This window comes from Myxocyprinus asiaticus, chromosome 14 (assembly GCF_019703515.2).
Source record: "Myxocyprinus asiaticus isolate MX2 ecotype Aquarium Trade chromosome 14, UBuf_Myxa_2, whole genome shotgun sequence".
Taxonomy (NCBI): Eukaryota; Metazoa; Chordata; class Actinopteri; order Cypriniformes; family Catostomidae; genus Myxocyprinus; species Myxocyprinus asiaticus.
The window spans coordinates 39,505,234-39,511,233 of NC_059357.1; the positions used below are offsets into that span (position 1 = coordinate 39,505,234).

The following is a 6,000-nucleotide window of genomic DNA, read 5'->3' on the forward strand; positions in this document are numbered from 1 at the left end:
TGGGCTGTTTGTGCATTTCCGCCATCGCGGGTGAGAACGGCACACTGAGTTTATCCATTAAAGAACCAACGACTGCAGCAGATGGATTACGAGCCGTTCACCGCGTCTCTGAGTGATAAAACTAAAGGTTGTCTTCTCTCCCACAATAGCTAAAACTGGCTTCAGTGCCATCACTCAGTTCTCTCTCTCTCATACTAACCGCACACACACGACCCCTCACAAACATACCCGCACACACATTTGGAGAGCAGATAACTTGGCGATGGAGCCCAGCTTTGTCCCTAAGTTATCATACCAACGGAGACATGCGTTAAATGGGCAGACACCATTAACCAGTCTCTCCGCCCACATTCTCAGCCATATTCTCTGGCTGGAAACCTTGCGTGACATACTCTCCATGAGAGCCACATCCGCCTTTTTGTGTCCTCCTTCTCTCCTTACACACACACACACACACACACACACCTATTCACACACACACACACACACCTACCCTCCTCATGTATTATAGGCTTATTTGCTACCATATCTAATCATGTTACCGTTTAGTTTGTAGTTGGAAGTCGGAAGTTTATAGACTGCATTGTACTGATTATTAATTGATATTACTGCATTAATAAACTTTGTTATACTTTAAAGAGAAGTGTTTTGGTATTGTTCTGCATGCACTTGTGTCAAGTGCTGGCAGGGGATTTCAGTGCTCGGATTCAAGCCTTCATCGTTTTCCTTTTGAATGTCGATGTTCACCGGACGTCGACTTTCCTAAGAGAACAATCCTATACTGAGACTGCTATACTGTCTGGTTATTATTCCCTGATTCCAGGGTGGTGCCACGGCAATATTAATCTTTATTAATATTCAGCTGATTTTGATAGTTGATAGTTATCTTTGATGATTGTTGATTTGAAGGATTAATAAGCTAATGTTGATTCTAATCAATGTTCTATTGATGTTAATAATTAATAGTTGTCTTTGATCATAATAAATATTCTGTTGATTTTGATAATTGATAGTTATCTTTGATGACTGTTGATTTGAAGGATTAATAAGCTAATGTTGATTCTAATCAATGTTCTATTGATGTTAATAATTAATAATGATCTTTGATAATTATTAATTATTGCTAAAAATCAAACCCGCTCCTGAGTGAAGCACCCAACATATATATATATATATATATATATATATATATATATATATATATATATATATAATATTTTGGAATAATATTTTGTTATTATGTCTGAAAAAAGCAGTGAAACAATTATAAAATATTATTCATATTTAAAAAACATCTGTCCACCAAATCAAATTCAGGTGGTCTAACCAACATGCAAGTGGCCATTCGGAAAATAATAAAAAAATAAAAATAAAAAAACAGAGAAGAACCCTTTTAGACCCTCATGACTGTGTGTGAACTTTTTGAAAAATATTAGATATTTTGACATTTTATGAAAAGGCACGTTTTCTTCAGGTCAAATGATTTTTTTGAATAATTCATGTATTCTAGGAAAGCATTTAATACTTTTTAGTTTTTACATTTTTATCTTTTACATTTTTATGTCATTAAATAAATTTGATTTATTTATTTTGCTAGAAAATGCTATCTTTTTCAAAAACTTGTACACAAAGATTACATTTCTTCTAACTTCACACATGTGCTCTAAACTAGATTTTTAAAAGATTTCTCATTTTATCACCTCTGACCACCTTATTAGTCAATGACCTAATTATTGATGTCTATACTTTTATTTCTTATTTTAAAGGATCCCAGCTACCAAATCAGGTGCTGAAGCCACCACCTAGAACTTAGTGGCACTCTAATATGTTACTCTGGAGCCCTGAATTTATATTTGGCTTTTTGAAGCACATAAATGAACTTGTAATCTATCTTTTTATTTATTTATTTATATATTTAAATGGTCTTTGTCTTGGTAAGGCAACATAGGGATACTGTATTCATTAAAACCAGAAAAAAAAATCTGTTTGTGCACTGAAGTAGGCAAAGCCAAGAAATGTAAAATAGCTCCTATGCTCATGAAAAGAGATGATGCCATCAGGGCATGTGAAAAAGTTCATGGCTGTTATCCTTCAGAGGCTTCCTAAGAAAGAGGCCCACAGTTACACATGCATTCATCATTAGACCATGTAGGAGACAGCCTTCATGATCGTCTGACAAAAAGTGATGCATATGCAAGAAAGAACTTATCCTAAAGGTCTATAACAAGCCAAATCCATGGCTCAGTTGGCCAGTGCACCTCAGGGAAAGAGATGAGGTTTGATATGAATGAAAAGTGGAAGGTAGATTGGGACAACAAAATGTTTAAAGGCTTTGTAATCATCATACTGTGACCATCCTGCATGTAGATTTAAATAACTAATTCATGTAAAGCATGCCCTGAGCTTTAAAAAGCACTTATTTGCTTGTTATGAAATTTTTATAGTCTTGTCTTGTAACAGCTCCTAAACTGCACGACATGTGATGCCGTAGTAGAAAGAACTTAGATGTGAATATTTTCATGAATCAGATGGTTAACGGCCACTTCAGTTCTCTTCAAGCATTAAAACAGTCAGGAGAGGTTTACTGTATGTATGCATTGCAAAGTACACATGTTTGCACTCCTAAATAATGCAGAGGTTTTTGTAGGCACCAGGACAAAGCAAATGTTTAGTCCAGCTGTACATCTTTGACGTTTAAGCAACAGCTCTGTCTAAAAATGCTTCAAACAACCACACAGTGCCAACACAATCCACAAAACATATAGCAATGAATATATTAGGCTAAACAGTGGTGCTGTATGGCTTCTAACTGCGTGCAAGCAATGACATACTACAGTATGGAGAAGAGAGAAACAGCTAAGATTTAAACAGTAGCCTACCAATATAACATGTACTGTAAATGAAGAGAACATGCAAAATAGAGAAGCACTATTTAGCACAAAAAAGTGACCTTAACCGCATATGAGAAACGTTTGTGGTTATACTGTTTGCTACAATTTCAGAAAAGAAGAAGAAATTCTATGAGATTTAAAGGCTAAAAGAGTGCGTATAAAAGAGTAAAGGTTAGAAAAAGTGCCCATATGTAAGAGTAAATAACTAACCTACACATATCGATGCGTTTCAACTAACTGGTCGGTCAGTTCTTCCAGTTCTTGCGACTCGCGTTTGCAGTGACTAAAATGTAAAGACAACAGAAAGTTAAAACTGCGAAGAAACATTACAGTCGGCAGCAAGGGCATAGAGTAGGGGGTGGGAGGTTTACAGTGTGAAGAATTTACATTGATCAGTGTATAAATATTGGGGGGGTTGTACTTGCTTGTTCTGATTTTTGGGGGGTTACCTTCCCCCATCCCCCCTGAAATCTACGCCCCTGGGGCCGGTTGCACCAGCTGTGCATAAGTTCAAACTTAGCCTAGTTGTGGCATAAATGGACACTAAGTCACAATTTACGCACTACTGAATATTTGAGCGTTGCACCATTAAACTTAGGTAGGACGTAACCCTACATATAAACTAAATATATACGGAAGACTCCGACCAGGCGTAACTGATGGAATAAAAAAGCAGATTTATATTTTATGACATCAATGAGCTCATGTTTTGCATGACAGGCATCAATCATTTCGACATACAGTATGATGTTGTATGATTTTAGATACAGTTCCTATAATATTGTTATTTACACAGGGCAAATATGCTATTTATTAAAGCTACTTTTATTACGTATCATATTTCAATGCGGATATAATTTATTCCAGATGACAGATACATGAGCAAACAAGGTTTGAACATCAACCATAACAAGATCAAACTGAAGTTCACGGCTGTTTAACACTTCTGTGTACAAATTTGAAGGCTGCTTATTGGATCAATACAGGTAAACGTCATGTTATGCGACTACGCATTACTTTACGGAGAGCTTACGACCTACTAGTTAAGTCTTGCCTTAAGAACAGGTGGTGCAACCAAATTAAGCATTGACTTAGTTACAAACTATCTAGTAGTTACTACGCCCTTAGTGTGAATTTTACGTCCCAACTTACGTGAGAATTTACGCACAGCTAGTGCGACCCTACCCTGGTCTGCAGGATAAAGGATATGCTATAGAATAAGCAAGCATACGTATACGTGAATATACAACTAACTCTATTTCTGAATCTGGATAAATGTCAACAACTCGCGGATCAGTCCTGTCAGTTCTCCTGCCTCGCGCGCTGTCTCTCTGCTGTCGGTGCGCACGTGGATTCAATCCACATTGTGGAAATATGGCTACATAATGTATGAAAAATATATTTTCTCATGAATTAATAAACGAATACATTTAACTTTCATTTGGTGACTTAAATGTAGTATAAAACTACGAATCTGTTTTGGCTTGGGTGTTAAATTAATTTAGCTCATTTTACTAATGACACATTTTACTGCGGATTTTTTCCTCACTACATATTTACGTACTTAAACAAACAAAAGAAAAAACAAACAAACAAAAAAAAAAAAAAAAAAAAAAGGGATAAGAATGATGTTAAGCAAACTACTTGTTTTTAAGAGTTGCGCAAGAGTAACCTACATGAAGCTATATTTTTTCTTTAAGCATTAGTTTCTTTTTTCTTTTCTCTCCATCAAAAATAAACAAATGGCCAAATATGCATAATCAATCCACGTGGATAATCTACAAACGGATCACTTAATAAAGTCGTTTTATTCAATGAACACCCTGCAAACAAGAAACAAAGAAAAAGAAGCAGCTTCGACTAGTTTAACTATCCAGGACAAAGCTTTAGCTGCAGTTTAAAAATAATAAATTAAAAAGTAATCTACCTTAAAGCTCGTTTAATTCCGCGAAAGTCCTCAATCTGCGATCCACAGCCACGCATCTTCCGACGAACAAAATTAGACGGAATCCCAGTTTAGGATTTAACACGTAATCCAGTCCTGAATGAAATGATGCAGGATGAATCCTTCGGAGAATATCAAAATACTTTTCTATTTGGTGTTAGTGGTTTATGGTGACACACGTGAGTCCCTCTGAAGGAACTGTAGACTCGAATGAAGTGCTCAGTGAAGCTTCTCAGCGTCTATCTGCATCAACAGCCTGACGTCAACACTCAGCTCAGTGCCTAATATACAAAAACTGAATTATACAATGTAACAAAATGGCATAATTAATTAAAGTCAACATCGTTGGCACAGTGTAAAACGGTTCTGTGATGGCAGCAACTTCCAACTTCTCCAAATATAAACATTGAAGAAAGGAGCTAGTTGTCACACTTTTTTCTCAATAAATATCTCAGGGTGGGTTTCATTTTTGAATGTTTCTGTATACATACATTAAAGTTGTGGGTAAAAATCTGTTGAGTATTCTCAATGTTATTATCAAGCAAAAAAGATACAGCTCATTTAACACATATTGACCTTTTGTGACAACCTGCCCCTTGTCAACATGTATAGCCTATCACAGGATATTTTAAACAGTAACACAATTCATGAAACAGCAAAAATATTTTTTTTAACACAAAATATCAAACCAATTTTTATGCCAACAGAACGTGTAGTTCATAAATTGTAAAAAATAAATTACGACAAATAAAACATACTGTATGTGACAGCTGGCCACAATAAAAATGTGATTACCTGCCACAACTTACCAAAAATACCCTTGTCCTGTGAACTTATTCCTGGTAAGTATTTATTATGGAGGACAGAAATCACAGGAAACCTTTTTTATCTTCCCTGTGTGACAACTAGCCCTGGTCTCCCCTATAGCCAAATAAACTCTGCACACTTCTTAGACACGTAAAACTGCAATAGGACTAATCTCTATTTTAAGCCATGAAAAAGTACATGACTGATATGCGCAAAGAGATCTCTCCATTTAGGGACTCTCCAAAAGTAATCGCAGCGTGTGCAGTAACTCACTCTGCATATATACAATGTCATGGCACAGGCGTAATTCCATAACCTTTATTTCTGCATGTAAACATCATTTTCAACACTTAAAGA

General features: G+C 35.8%; 1 protein-coding gene across 3 annotated transcripts in view; it reads right to left on the reverse strand.

The window, feature by feature from the left end:
- The window catches only part of gcgra (glucagon receptor a), a 118,625-nt gene extending 112,845 nt beyond the window's left edge, over positions 1-5,780 (reverse strand). For 2 of the 3 annotated variants that reach the window (XM_051716473.1, XM_051716474.1), the window contains exons 1-3: positions 5,646-5,780; positions 4,819-5,117; positions 3,102-3,174 (exon numbers count right to left, since the gene is read on the reverse strand). The gene's annotated coding sequence lies outside the window, so the exon portion shown is untranslated. The remainder of the gene's footprint in view (positions 1-3,101; positions 3,175-4,818; positions 5,118-5,645) is intronic. The other variant, XM_051716475.1, reaches the window with a different exon arrangement.
- Between the last annotated feature and the right edge of the window lie 220 nt (positions 5,781-6,000).